This window comes from Jaculus jaculus, chromosome 2 (assembly GCF_020740685.1).
Source record: "Jaculus jaculus isolate mJacJac1 chromosome 2, mJacJac1.mat.Y.cur, whole genome shotgun sequence".
Classification (NCBI taxonomy): Eukaryota; Metazoa; Chordata; class Mammalia; order Rodentia; family Dipodidae; genus Jaculus; species Jaculus jaculus.
Genome location: NC_059103.1, coordinates 172614680 through 172630479, shown reverse-complemented (window position 1 = coordinate 172630479; position 15800 = coordinate 172614680). Strand labels below are relative to the sequence as shown.

The 15800-nt window shown below is 42.3% G+C and overlaps 1 protein-coding gene across 6 annotated transcripts in view; it reads left to right on the top strand.

Annotated features, from left to right (window-relative positions):
- The window catches only part of Ncald (neurocalcin delta), a 538037-nt gene that overhangs the window by 419230 nt on the left and 103007 nt on the right, over positions 1-15800 (top strand). Inside the window, exon 1 of one of the 6 annotated variants that reach the window (XM_004663037.2) lies at positions 8641-8772. The exons of the other annotated variants lie outside the window; for them this stretch is intronic. The gene's annotated coding sequence lies outside the window, so the exon portion shown is untranslated. Of the gene's footprint in view, positions 1-8640; positions 8773-15800 lie in introns of those variants that run through there. 6 annotated transcript variants of the gene reach the window in all.

Below are 15800 nucleotides of genomic sequence, written 5' to 3'. Positions count from 1 at the left end.
GCGAACCCATCCTCCCTCTCTCTCCCTCTCTCTCCCTCTCTCACCCATCCTCCCTCTCTCTCCCTCTCTCTCTCTCTCTCTCTCTCTCTCTCTCTCTCTCTCTTTCCCTCTCTTAAATAAATAAATAAAAATATTATTGAAAAAAAAAAAAAACAGTCCCATGCAGGCCATGTTTCCAAGGTCTGTTGCCAGGTCAGGATGAAGCCTGGTACCCAAGGAACACAGCTGGGCACACAGCTGGGGACATTTCGTATGTGACCTTGGGGAGCAGAGGCACCTTCAGCATTCTTCCTTCAGGTCTTTTCCTTTCAGAGGAATTCACATTCTTCCTATCCTGAGTTCTATCAAGTTAACAATCAGCCTAAACCATCTATCTACATGTGTTCATTTGTAGAATTCTGCATCTTATCCATTTTCTTTAACATATTAAATATGCATATTTTAAATCCCTTGTATGATAACTATAGGAGAGGAATAACATGAATCTATTTGTTTACCTCTTGTTTCCATCCTAGTTTTTGGCCAGTTAGTCCTATTTTCTGGCATGTTTAGTGATTTGGGGGTTGAATTGGACAAGGTGTATAAAAAATGTTAGAGGAGGATTATGTCATCTTCCTTTATGTAAGGGTTGTTTTCTCTGGAAGCTAATTAAAACAGGAAAATTACCTTGATAAAATTAGTAATTGTAATGGTTTGGGTATGGATCCGGGCTTCCATGAGTGTTCATTTATTTCCTTTCTTCCATTACTTTTAGGATTTAATCTTTCACCTACAGGACCTGAAATTTTAAGTTGTTTACCAAGTTCCACCTCCACCTCCGCCTCCTTGGGGGATGCAAAACCGTTATTTATGTCTCCCCAGCACATCAAAACTGGGAGACTCTGCCTTAATGTTTTTAGCTTCTTTACCACACTTACCTTCATTCCTTCATGCACTTCATCATGCAGCATTTAGAAATTGGCAAATGTAGGGTCTGGAGAGATGGCCCAGTGGTCATGGTGCTTGCCCACAAAGCCTAACAATCGGGGTTCAATCCCAGTACCCACATACAGCCAGAGGTACAGAGTGCCACATGCGTCTGGAGTTGACTGGAGGCTGGCAAGCCCATTTCTCTCTCACTCTCTCTCCCTTCTTCTCTCCCTCCCTCCTTGAAAATAAGTAACTAAAATAAAATATGTTTTTTTAAAATTTTTATTTATTTGAGAGCGACAGACACAGAGAGAAAGACAGATAGAGGGAGAGAGAGAGAATGGGCGCGCCAGGGCTTCCACCTCTGCAAACGAACTCCAGACGCGTGCGCCCCCTTGTGCATCTGGCTAACGTGGGACCTGGGGAACCGAGCCTCGAACCGGGGTCCTTAGGCTTCACAGGCAAGCGCTTAACCACTAAGCCATCTCTCCAGCCCAAAATATGTATTTTTAAAAAAAGTAAATTGGCAAATGTGAAAACAGCAGGTTGCCATGATCTCTTCTCTTTGATTCCATTTGTTTGTTTTTGTGTCTTAATTTCTGAGTATTCTAAAGCCCCATTATCACTTACGCAGTCTAATGGTTCTAATTAAAAGGGGTAGATGATATTGGGCTAGCTTTGATGTCATTGACTAAAAGTTTATATTTCCCAAAATTCAAAATTCCCAGAATGTTGGACGTCTGGACTCAAGGTGACGGTATTGTGACGTGGGACCTTCTAAGAGGTGACTAGGTCCTGACGGTGGAGCCTTTATTAATTTGACACCTTCTGCTTGGTGAGGACAGAGTTAAGCCAGGAAGCAGTCAGTCCCTACAGGACACTGCATCTGCTGTCACCTTGGACTTAGCCAATAGCCTTCACAGCTACAAGCAATAAAATCCTGTTGGTCTGAGATCTTGGCATTTGAAGTCGTTGCTACTTCTGTTACTCTTTGAGGTCTTCCAATCACCTTTCGAAACTAGATATAGCTATTATTGCTATTTTTCTCATGGTGAGACTACTTACTGGCTTGGATAAATAACAGTCTGATATAATGGAAAACAGAAGTCAACTGAACATTGCATAGCAATAGGACTATAGTAACTCTCACGTTTTTTATTTTCCAGGATTTTTCACTGCTTTACTATTCCCATTTTTCTTGGTTTACCTCTTCCTGAGTAGATTTTTATTTCTTGCCCTGTTACTTCTTAAATCAAAGCAAGATTAAGAAGTTTAGAATTGGGCCGGGCGTGGTGGCGCACGCCTTTAATCCCAGCACTTGGGAGGCAGAGGTAGGAGGATCACTGAGAGTTCGAGGCCACTCTGAGACTACATAGTTAATTCCAGGTCAGCCTGGACCAGAGTGAGACCCTACCTCGAAAAAAAAAAAAAAAAAAAAAAAAGGAAAATAAAAGAAAAAGAAAAAAAAAAAAAAAGAAGTTTAGAATTGGGCTGGTGAGATGGCCCAGCAGTTAAGGCGCTTGCCTACAAAGCCTAACAACTGGACTTCAGTGCCGTGGTACCCACGTAAAGCCAGATGCGCAAAGCAGCTCATGCATCTGGAGTTATTCTGTAGCAGGAGGCCCTGGTGTGCCCGTTACGTCTGTCTGTCTCTCTTCTATCTCTCTCTGCTTGCAAATAAATAAAATTAAAAATAAATAGAATTAATCTGGCTTTTCCTTTCATAAAAAGTTAAGAATAAAAACAGGGACTGGCGCTGGAGAGATGGCTTAGCAGTTAAGTGCTTGCCTGTGAAGCCTAAGGACCCCAGTTCCAGGCTCAATTCCCCAGGATCCACGTTAGCCAGATGCACAAGGGGGTGCACACATCTGGAGTTCGTTTGCAGTGGCTGGAGGCCCTGGAGTGCCCTCTCTCTCCCTCACTCTCTGTCACTTTCAAATAAATAAATGGACAAAAAAAATTTAAAAATGTTCTACTGTTCTCAATAGCGCCACCAACTGGTGACCAAAGCTTCAACTTAAAAAAACAGGGACTGGAGGAATGGCTCAGTGGAGGAAAAAGCACTTGCCTGCAAAGCCTAAGGACCCAGTTCAGTTCACCATTACCCATGTAAAGCCAGATGCACAAGGTGGCACATGAGTCTGGAGTTCATTTGCAGCAGCTAGATGCCCTGACACACCCATTCTCTCTCTCTCTCTCTCTTCTCTTTTTGCTTGCAAGTAAATGAATGAATGTATTTTTTAAAAAGAATAAAAACAAAGCCTGGCATGATGGTGGACGCCTTTAATCCCAGCACTCGGGAGGCAGAGGTAGGATTGCTGTGAGTTTGAGGCCACCCTGAGACTACAGAGTGAATTCCAGGTCTGCCTGGACTAGAGCTAGACCCTACCTCAAAACACAAAAACAAAACAAAAAAAAAGAATAAATCCAACCCTAAAATATGAAGTAAACATAAGAACTTATTCAATTTTTAAAAATATGTCAAGTATAAGTTATTTCCAAAACTTTATGGAGCTAGGCTTCCTAGATTAAAAAAAAAACAACAAAAAACCTGGCTTTTCCATGTACTAAGAAGGCAAGTGATTTAATTTAGGTTTTAATTTCTTTAGTTTGGAAATATGAAAAAGAATAATACGTAATTCATAGGATGATTATAGTAACTAAATATATGTACAACATTTTGAACAGTGTTACACACATAGTAATGTCTCAATACCAATTAAAGTAAATGATTATCTAGGACCAACAGCAATAACCATAAAATGCACCAGAATATAGCTTATCATAAACATTCACGAATTAGTAAGGATATATTTTATTTACTTAGAACCATCCACGGTGAAATTATTCTGTAATAATTTAGCATTGTTGTGGTCTCTCTCTTATTTGCTGCCCTTTTGAGGGAAGTGGATTGCTGACGGTGTGGGTGAGTGACTGTCTTCTCTGTTGGTGGGAAGCAAAAGGAATCATGTCTCTCTAATGTTCAGAATTCATTTCCCAGTTGTTGAGTCATTCAGCACTGATTGAGCACTTGCTGCCTGGGCTCTGTGATATCTACAGGGTTGTAGACATAAATAAGTTCCCATCCTTTCCTGAAGGTTTTCAGACTTGGCACACACACACACACACACACACACACACACACACACACCCATGTACACTGTGGCAGGATATCAGAATTTTAGAATACACTCATTTTACAATGCTCACCACAACCTCAGGGAGCAGGTGCTGTTGCTTGGAGCACTTTTTAGTTTTTGTTCTTTTTGGTTTGTCTGAGGTAGGGTCTCACTCTAGCACAGGCTGACATTATGTAGTCTCAGGCTGACCTCAAACTCATGATGATTCTATCTCTTCCTCCCGAGTATCAGAGCACTTTAAAAACAAAACAAAACTTCATTTCATTTTTATTTATTTATTTGAGAGATTAAAAAAAAAAAAGAAGAAGCAGAGAGAGAGGGAGACAGAGAGAGATAGAATGGGCGCACCACTGCAAACAAACTCCAGATGCATAGTACCCTGTGATTTGGCCTATGTGGGACCTGGGGAGTTGAACTTGGGTCCTTTGATTTTTTTCAGGCAAGTGGCTTAACTGCTAAGCCATCTCTCCAGCCCTTACAGCACTTTTGTAAGTTGCTATGGTCCCACCAGAAAAGAGATTTGAACCAAAGAGCTCCAAAGAATACCCACAGGGCCTTCCCACCAACGTCAATGGGGAGGAGAGAGAAGCATTGGACTTCGAACGATGGAAAAGGCAGCTGCCTAGAATTGCCTACTTATGGCCCAAACCACCTGTAAGTTGAAGTGGGCAAACCCAAGTCACACTGCTTGTTGCATGGCACGGACCAGTTATTTCTGGTAGGGTGGTCAAACTAATCCTAGGCAGATCTGGCATCCTTACAACAAGTGAAAACTATGGTGAAGAACTGTTTTTGAATGGGTATTTTAAATTTTGGTGAATCATTGTCACTTGACAAAAATGACCTGGCATTTAGAAAATATGACACACATTCTCTTTTGTGTGGTGACTGTCATTGGAGCAGGAACCTGTACACACTTTGTATGATACATTCGATGATATATGGATTAATTTGCCAAGCTGGTAGACGCCTGATTTCCAAGGAGACCAGCCTTACAGTTTGAACGCTACAAGGGAATGGGCCACTTCCCTATTTGTAAGCAAAATTTCCAGGTGGTTTTGCAAAGGGGAATAAGTGACAGCAGATCAGAAGCATGCTATAAAAAAATAAATAAAATAAAAAACCGCCGGGCGTGGTGGCACACGCCTTTAAATCCCAGCACTCGGGAGGCAGAGGTAGGAGGATCACCGTGAGTTCGAGGCCACCCTAAGACTACGTAATGAATTCCAAGTCAGCTTGGACCAGCGTGAGACCCTACCTTGAAAGACCAAAAAAAAAAAAAAAAAAAAAAAAAAAAACCCACAAAAACATGTTTGTGTGGCTATAGTGCTGGGAAGATGGCTCAGTGGTTAACAGCGCTTGCCGTACAAAGCATGACAACCAGAGATCAGCTCCCCAGAATCCATGTCAAGCTGGACACATCTGTAATCCTAATGTAAAACCCCAAAATTCACCAGCCAGCAGTCTGGCATTTGTAATGACAAGTAACAACAGAGATACTTTCTCAATCAAGGTTGCAGGCATGGATCGACCTCCTGAGGTTGTGTTCTGACCTCTACATGTATGCATGGCACGTGTGCACCCCTGTGAGTGTGCACAACCCCCCCCAACACACACACATGACAAAAAAGAAAACCTAGCTATATCCATCCATTTTTCGCTTTGAAGTCAGTCCATTGATTCGCTTAGCCTATTAGCAACTTAAGCCTAATATAATTAAAGTATTAGAACATTCAGGCTGAAAATGAGCTACTTTTGGCCAGTTTTCAAATGAATCCACCTCGAGTACTGAATTGTAGAAGGCTTGGGAAGTGAGACCTCCTGGCTCCGCGGGACATCGCCTGCTGGCCGAGGCTGACACTGCAGCGTGGGTGTGCGGTACTAAAACTGCACAGGGAGGCCCAAGCCGCTAGGCAACGTTGGTGCCGGAGCCAGAGAGACGTTCAGTCAGGCAGCATAGGCAGCTCCAAGGCCTGGGAGTCTACGCTTTGCCACCAGTACTGCAATGTGGATTTGTTAAAAAAGGAAGGAAGGACTATGGGGATGTATGAACATCATTGAGATTGATAAAAACTATGGGGACTTTTAAAGTAAGACTGAAAGCATTGTATATTTTGGTATTATGGCTCAGTTAAAAGATCTTGAACTATGGGGATGTATGAACATCATTGAGATTGATAAAAAAGAAAGGAAGGAAGGAAGGAAGGAAGGAAGGAAGGAAGGAAGGAAGGAAGGAAGGAAGGAAGGAAGGAAGGAAGGAAGGAAGGAAGGAAGGAAGGGAGGAAGGGGAAAAGAAAAGAAAACCAGAACTATAAATGGAACAAATTGCAAATTTGAGAATTGTCCATCTTGTTGCTTCCATCTGCCCCTTATAAAGAATCCCGATCAATTTCGATAGACACTGAATTCAATGGTTCTCATTCAAACAAGCACGTTCCCAACTGTGATGAATCAGAAACTAAAGGAGGAACATTCTTCATAGTTTGGCTTTATGTTTACAAGGCTATAGCCAATTGCATCAATAAAATGAGGTGCAATAAAATCTATCTGTGTTCTTAGGGCTAGCAAAGAAAAATTTTAAAAACCCAGGGGGCTGGAGGTATGGCTTAGTGGTTAAGACATTCAACTGTAAAGCCAAAGGACACAGGTTCGATTCCCTAGGACCCACGTTAGCCAGATGCACAAGGGGGCACACGCATCTGGAGTTCGTTTTGTAGTGGCTGGAGGCCCTGGCATGCCCATTCTTCTTTCTCCCACTCTCTCTCCTTCTTTCTCTGTCAAATAAATAAATAAAAATATTTTTTTAAAAAACCCGGGCATGGTGGCCCACATCTATTATCCTAGCACGCAAGAGGTTGAGGTAGGAGGATCGCCATAAGTTTGAGGCTAGCCTGAGACTACATAGTGAATTCCAGGTCATCCTGGGCTAAGGCAAGACCCTACTTTGAAGAAATAAACAAAAAGGAAGAGGGAACTTTTACAGCCAAGGAGCATGGACATTAGTCTTATCATGAAAAAATAGCTATTTCTGACTCTACTGAGGAAGTTTCATTCTGGGACATAAATATAACCTGCCCAGCTGGTCTAGCCTCCATTTTATTTTGCAGCAGCTCAGTGTTACTGGAACGTAAGTCTCAGTCACCCTGGCCTGTAAGGGGCCTTGTATAACCAGTTCTTCTCCCTGTCTTTTTGCTCCCTTGTCCATTTTCTAGTTCCCTTAGTTTTTTTTTTTTTTGTTTTTTTTTTTTTGTTGTTGTTGTTTTTGGTCTTTTTGTGATTTTGTCTTTTTTTTTATTTTCGCTGCTGAGGACCGAACCCGGGACCTTGCCCTTGCTAGGCAAGTGCTCATCCACTGAGCTAAATCCCCAACCCCTTGTCCATTTTCTAAACATCTTTCTGCAGAGTACCTTCCTGTGGGCTTCATTTAGTTTTGCTTAATTGGCTTCCCATTAATTAAGAATAGGAAGTAAGTAGGTCATAAGCATGTGTACAGAGCTAAAAGTAAGCTAGGCTGGTTCTGAATGAACGAAGCCCGTGTTAAAAAGCAGGTGAGAAGCCGGGCGTGGTGGCGCACGCCTTTAATCCCAGCACTCAGGAGGCAGAGGTAGGAGGATCACCGTGAGTTCAAGGCCACTCTGAGATGACAGAGTTAATTCCAGGTCAGCCTGAACCAGAGTGAGACCCTACATTGAAACCCCCCCCCCCCCAAAAAAAAAGCAGGTGAGGGCAACCTCTTGGTCTACAGCTTTAGGCTTCCTTTGAGCTTGGGCATGCGTGGGGTGCCGACCCATCGATTTATCACTGAACCCCAGCACAGGATGCAGATTGGAGACCTCTGGATGAAGGACTTGCTACCTGTGTGGTGGCTGGTCCCTTTTTCTGATTACTGACAGGATTGTTTTGACAATACTGCTGTTCTGGTAGTTTTCTGGTTGTCTTTTTTTTTTATTTTAAAGACATTTTACAATGCATACGTCTTGAATTGATTTCACATCCTACTTGGCGTCAGGATTATTCGACTACTTCTTGTCTGTCATTAGCGTGGTCTGGATATACTGATGTGGAGTCTTGGTATTTCTTTTTTTCCCTAAATCCCTTTTCTCTCTTCTTCCAACACTCCTGTTTCTTTTCATTTATTTACACATAAATTTAAGTGACAAAGAAAACTACCTCTATTTTTTTTTTTTCAGTTTGTTTTTCTCTTTGAGAAGAGAGAGGCAGAAAGTTATCTCTATGTTGGCGAGAGCAAGACCAACGGGCAGCATGTATTTTCCTGTAACCAAAAAGAGGACACTTAAGCCTTAAAGAGGAAAGTTGTAGGCACTTCTGAGTCACAACTTTGGGGATTGAGGTTGTCAGGAGCAGCTCATGATGGTTGTACACTCTGTGTACACACACACACACACACACACACACACACACACACACACACACACACACAGCAGACACACACACACACACACCCCACACAGTGACAGATGACCTATTGAAATAATTTCAGAGCCGGTCTGTGGTTGCTACGACAACCAATGCTCTCTTGGCTTTCATCTGGCCATGTGACAGGGACTTTGACGTCAGCTAGAGGCAGAGTCTCTGGCGGAGTCCGCACAGTCACAGGCTTGTGAGAATTTGGTGGCTGCTGCTGCTGCTGCTGGTACCGCTGGTGTTCCTTCCCCGGGAGGTGGGGCATGGGCTGCTAATCCCCGCACTTCTTCCGCGTGAGGTAATGACCCAGGCTTTCTATACACCAGCTAGGTGTTTTCTTAGCTCACTGTGGTTTCTCCCTCCTCTCTTACCTCCTCCAACTTGGACTTCAGGAGCAATTACTGATTGTGTCCAGCCAAGAATGTGAAGCAGTCTTCCAGGCACGGATTTCATGCAGTCTTTGGAATTCGGTTAAATTTGGATCAATGCTCTGTGAAGCAGGTTAAAAGATAATCGCCTCTTCTTGCTCAACCTTTGCTAACGTAATATTACTTCGAGATAGAGATTTTTGTCGCTGTTGTTGCAGCGTGAGCCAAATAGGTCCCGGTGAATTCCAGGAATCCTTCAGTATTGTTCGGGGAGGGGGGGGGTAAAAACTCCAGCCTTGCCTTGCCTTGCAGCATGGAGCTAACTTTTCCTTGCTCTAATTGTGACCCAATTCTGAATTCGCCTGGAAGAGTTTGGAATGTGGTTTCTATCTTGTTTGCAGCGTGTATAAGTAGCAGCGATGGGAACAGGGAGAAAGAACTCTATACTTTGAAAGTTCAGATTTTTACTGTTAATTAGGCCTTTCGTGCTCTGAAATCACCAGAGAAAACTGTCAACAGTTTCCTGTTTAGAGAAAAATAATCTGAAATATGCCAAGGAAGTTGGGGGTGGAACCTTTACGTGTATGCATGCAACTGCATTTTGGTTGTCAGAGCAAAGTGCCTGTTTTCTGAGTCTTCCCGTGAAAATTTAGCTATGAAGAGAATGACACTGGATGGCCTTTTACTAAATGTAAGCTGTTTGGTTTTAGTAGAAATGATTACCTAGAGAAAAGCAAAACAATAGCCCTGAAACTAAATGCATATTAATACAAAGTCTACTTTAACTCAAACACCAATATAAAATAGTCACGGAAGATTTGCTCTGGATCTTGAATGAGTAATTTGATAACTGTGTAAAGATTTTAATCTCTTTATTCCTCCAGCACAATGCACTACATGTTGTTTTATTTGCATTGCTGTGGTTCATTTCCTTCCCAAGTTTAGTAATTCTGGGTTTTCTTTCGTGGTGCACAAACAGGATTGTTTTGCATCTTGAAATTCACAGAAAACCTCTAGTAAAGAAGTTAATGGAAACCTAGGTTTGTATGCAGATTTTTATGTCTTACAGATTTAATGAAAAAAAAAAAAGATCTACTTTAGAGAACCACATAATATAGCTACTATTTGAAGGAGCAGGAAAAAAAAAAAAGAAAAAAGAAAGGTCTCACTCTGTCCAAGGGTTGCATATTGACAATATGTGAGCTCTTAGTTTGGTGCAAGAATATATTGATTTTTATTTTTTTGTGTTCTTTATCAGGTTCAGAATTCTAGCAGTTCTCATACATGTTACTGTTCTCGGTGAGCATTTTCACTAGTACTAGGCTACAGTGACAAGTGAATTATTGTGGCTCTATCCCCACAGCTCTCAGTGAGTAGACATCCATTGAACTTACTGGTATTTGATATATCTGTTTCTGGTCAGAACCTTCAGGGAGGATTTCCCAAGGGTTGAAAGTGTTTGCCTTCACTGCATATCTTCTGAGACATCATCTCAGCATCTGATTGATCTCACGATGACCATAACCCAGAGGCCACATTTTTAACACCACTAGCAATAAGTCAAGTGACAAAGTGGCATTTTCATTGAGCGTGGTTGGTGTGTGTGTGTGGGGGGGGGGGAACCAGTTAGCTCCGTCACTTAAAAGCACCATCTTGGATGGTGTACGCTTTGATGCTTTACTTCTTACGCTCCAACTGTGGTCTCATGATCGCTTTCCTGGGTGCTCTCCTTGTGATTGGAACTAAAGTCACAAGGTCATTGTCTTCAACACCCTTGGGAAGCAGACTGAATTTCCACAGTATAAAATCTAGCAGAACAAATTAAGTGCTCGTGACAAAATGTCATTGGTAAAGTTAGAGAAAACAACTTCTGTCGTGAAAGCAGAGCGATTCTCAAATCTACAGGTCTTTGCTCCTGGCAAAGATTGACTCTCATCACAATCATCTGCTTACGGCAATGAGCTCATGTCCATTTCAAGGTCAAGTTTGTTTCAGCTTCAAAAGATGCTGGCAAAGAGTGATTTACTCTAGAAACCTGGCTGTTGCATTATTAAAGGCTTTGTGTACAGTTTCAGGGAATCTTAACCTGTGCAGTGCCAGGAGCCTTTTTGGCAGCTTGGTGAAGCCTACAGGCTCTTTTTAGTATGAGGGTTTAACCCACGAAGCCAATCATGCTGGGCTACAAAGGAAACCACTTGTATTAAAAACACTAATCAAATGTGTTCTTTGTCAAGAATACAATATTAAGTCACATAAACTAACAGCATGTGTGATAACTACCATAATATGAAGGTGGTGATATACACAAATGATAATTTGCAATTGCATTGACATAAAAACTGTAATATGATATTTTAAAAAATCTGTGATTTCTCTGGGCAACAATATCACAGGTACCATAGTTTGCGACCTACATTTAAATTACAGAACATACTAAATTTCATTTAAAGGCCATAAAAATAAGGAGGCAATATTTTTACCACCCACATTCACAGGGTTCTCTTGAGTTCTGTCTGCCCTTGAATTGAATAATACATGAATTTGTGGTGCCTAAAGATCATGGCACCCTCTTTTCCACACTCCATTCTACTGTATCTGATTTTATTCTCTGAATGTTTGAATTTCACAGTAGTTTCTAAATCCTTTATGGAAGGGGACGACATGTTCACACAACGGCTAATCTGTAACCTTCCTTTGCATCCGTAAGTCGTCAGTCTTTCGTTACCTGCACTGAGAAATGAGCCCCTGGCTAGATGGGGGTTAAGAAGAAAACTTAAGAGTATGAATGCAAGTTCCAACCACGGGCCGATGGCTACTTACAAAGGGACCTTTATGCACTGGGCAAAGATAAGCAAGGAGCACCTCGATAAGAACGCTGCGTGTTGTGTGACAACCGGGCTGGAGAAATAGCCTTGGAGGCGCTTCTCCTGCTTTAAAGTGAGAGTGAAGCTCTTACGAGGCTTTCCACTTAACGCCAACCCCACGTGTTGCGTAAATGGGCAAATGGTGATACCATTGCCAGTTACTTAAGCTTTATCAGCCTGAGGTTTTCAGTGTGGTACACATTCAACATGACATGGAAAATTAAGACATTTCCCAAGAAGTCTGAGTGCAGAGCCTTATTGAAGGATGAAGGATTTAAGATCTATGGCAGGGGCGTTACTATCACTATTTAGTGTGACATGTCAGAAATGCTGTCTTTCTCACGTCACTCTGCTTGAGAAGTTATTGCTGCATTTGTTCTCTATCTAGTCAGTTGGCTGTTTAAACACAGGCCTGTGGTTAAAAGGCCCCAAACCACCCTTTCTATGACATCGGCACCACCATCCTGGTGAGTGGAGCTAAGGCATTTGGTACAAACTGTTGTTTAAACTCAATCTAAATCCCTCACATTTGGAATAGAAGCATAGCAGTGTTTCTTCATATGTTCTTGGAGGTGTTATGAAAGAGGATGTTCTTAACATTACTTACTCCGTGGATTAGAAAAGACCACCTGATTTGGAGGCTTTGGGTCCCTGTGGCAACTTGAGAGAAACTGGGGGAAAGCCTGACATCTCAGACTCCACACACTATGCGCTTTCCTTCTTGATGGTAGGTGTTTGAAACTTCCAGTTCAGAAAGGAATGCGTCATTATGTTTTTATGAAATCAACTTTTATTTAAATGGTGCCTCGTGATGGAAATTCAACTAGAAATAGCATTCCAATATTTAGCATTTTTTTATTGTTTCCAGAAGCTATGCTATAAATTGTAGTGCTCATTAAGACTTTGATATAAAAATTATGTGATAAATATTTAAATTCACTGGAGCCACATTGTGCAGACTAAAAACAGCCTGTGCTTTTTATTTCTGTGTTTAAATTTAGTTTTTTTCCCCCTCAATACATATCTATAAATACCTTTAATTAAAGACACAACATCCTTTTTACAATTTATCTTCTGCTAATCTAAAACAGAATGCAGGGCTGGAGAGATGGCTTAGCGGTTAAGCGCTTGCCTGTGAAGCCTAAGGACCCCGGTTCGAGGCTCGGTTCCCCAGGTCCCACGTTGGCCAGATGCACAAGGGGGCGCACGTGTCTGGAGTTCGTTTGCAGAGGCTGGAAGCCCTGGCGCGCCCATTCTCTCTCTCTCCCTCTATCTGTCTTTTTCTCTGTGTCTGTCGCTCTCAAATAAACAAATAAATAATTTTTAAAAAATAGCATATTTAAAACAGAATGCATTCAGATCACAGTGGAGTTCTATACATGATTTGCAGGCAAGAAATCTCTGGCCTGTCTTAATGGGGAGATTGATCCTGGTGTCTGAAGCCTATCCCAGCAGCCTCAGGAAAACTCATCGCTGCACACTGCCTTTGAGCTTCTTGCTTGTCTTCATTGCCATCACTTTTTTTGTTGTTGTTCATTTTTTATTTATTTATTTGAGAGCAACAGACACAGAGAGAAAGACAGATAGAGGGAGAGGGAAAGAATGGGCGCACCAGGGCTTCCAGCCTCTGCAAACGAACTCCAGACGCGTGCGCCCCCTTGTGCATCTGGCTAATGTGGGACCTGGGGAACCGAGCCTCGAACCGGGGTCCTTAGGCTTCACAGGCAAGCGCTTAACCGCTAAGCCATCACTTTTAAACCCATCTGCTAGGAGTAAATGTTGAGGACAGTGTCATGAGCCTGCCTGTGTGTTCAGGGGTGGGGGAGGATGGCCACAGACTCATCCAGTTTCTATGATGAAAACCATGCTCACTTTTGTGATGATCATATTTACAACGTCCTTGGAGGTAAAATGAAAACGAGCATCCCACCAAAGTGAGCTTTTCCTACGTACTTCCCAGGTCTCTCTATGGATCAGGTACAGCGGGATCAATCCACAGACATTCATTAACTGGCTATTGCATTGATTCGACTATGTTACACGTTTGGGATAACTACCACTGGAACCGTGAACCCTGGCGACTTGTCTTTGTGGACTCTCATTTTACTACTTGAGCTTTTATTTTCTTAGCATTCAGTATTTGACAGATTCAGTAATTTATTTATTTATTTTTTTTTTTTTTTGAGATAGGGTCTCGCTCTAGCCCAGACAAACCCGGAATTCACTATGTAGTCTCAGGCTTGTCTTGAACTCACAGCGATCCTCCTACCTCTGCCTCCCAAGTGCTGGCATTCAAGGTATGTGCTACCATGTCCAGCACATTCAGCACAATTGAGTTTCAACCATCTGCTGTGTGCCAGGCTGCGGAGTAGACATTGGTTATGCTATGGGGACCAAGCCAGGCAAGGTCCTGCCGTAGTGAAGTTTGCATGCTAACTCTATAGGGAACCAAGGACCTACGTTTACCAGCCACCAGGGCTCTGAGACAGCCACATGGTTACAATAATAATAATAATAACAATAATAAAAATCCTTACTAAAATACAACACTCGACCAAACAAGAGAGACAAACAACCTGGAAACCACTGGATTTTACTCCAGAGCCAACTTTACAAGAGGCATTGATGCTCGTGAACAGCCCCCCCCCCCCACTTATTCTTATTGTGAACAATCTTTTTTGACTGGAGACAAAGATTCCAGGTCAATATACCCAGGTCATTCCTAGTAGGCTGAAAGCTATCTCATTCAGAAGATAAGTGAGTAGGGAATAATTTACTTGTATGCCAAAACTGTTGTGCCTGTTGTAGGAGCCATCTTATTTTTGTAAGCCATCCTTAACTTGATACCCAAGTATCTCTCTCCCCATCTCCCCTGTGCCAGCCCAGTCAGGACAGTCTCACTGCTTTAATAAATAGGCACATGTTACAGTGGCATAATACATCACCGTTCATTTTCAATCATGTGCAAATCAGGTTTGAGAGAAGAACTGTCTCACACTGTCCACTAGGGACTCAGTCCTTCTATCTAGCTAAGTTGATCTGCAAATCTTCCCTTTGTATCTTTCTAGCAATTCTTTAAAAAAGATAGTTTTATGGGCTGCAGAGATGCCTTAGCGGTTCAGGCTTTTGCCTGCAAAGTCAAAGGACCTAGGTTCAATTCCCCAGGACCCATGTAAGCCAGATGCACAAGATGGCCCATGCGTCTGGAGTTTGTTTGTTGTGGCTGAAGGCTCTGACTTGCCCTCTCTCTCTCTCTCTCTCTCTCTCTCTCTCTCTCTCTCTCTTTCCCTTTGTCTTTCTCTCTCTCAAATAAGTAAATAAATAAAATATTTTAAAATAGTTTTATTTATTTATTTGATAGAGGGAAAAAGAAAGAGTAGCAGTCAGGCAGAGAGAGAGAGAATGGGCATGCCAAGGCCTCCAGCCACTGCAAAGGAACTCCAGATACGTGTATCACCTTGTACCTCTGGCTTACATGGGTCCTGGGGACTCGAACCTGGGTCTTTAAGGCTTCACAGGAAAGCACCTTAACGGCTAAGTCATCTCTCCAGCCCTCTATCCAGTAATTCTTTGGGCATGAAACCTAGGTCACCATCTTCTCATCTGGGTACTACCAGTCCCTACCTTGTGGAATTTTTAGTCACCTTTCTTGGATAGTAACTGACAGATGTTAAATGCTCATTGGGAGCTGCTATCTGGAATTCTCTATGTCTGTTAACAAAAATGGCACAGCATTTCCCTCCCTGTACCATGGAGCTAGAAGAGTGTTTCCAGACTTAGAAACCATGTGTCCCTGGCATTATGAATATAGCTAAGGAGACTACAAGACTCTTCTAAATTCTTTTCAAAATTACTATTTCTCCTCACAACACCCCAGATTTTAGAATGAGAAAACAGAGCTAAGGAGATGGTTCAGCAGTTAAAGATGACTGCTTGAAAAGCCTGCTGGGCCAGGTTCGAATCCCCAGTACTCATGTGAAGCCAGATCCACAGAATGGCACATGCATCTGGAATTCATTTGCCATGGAAAGAGGTCCTGGCACACCCATACTTATTCCTTCTCTCTCTCGCTTTCTCTCTCTTCCTCTATCTCT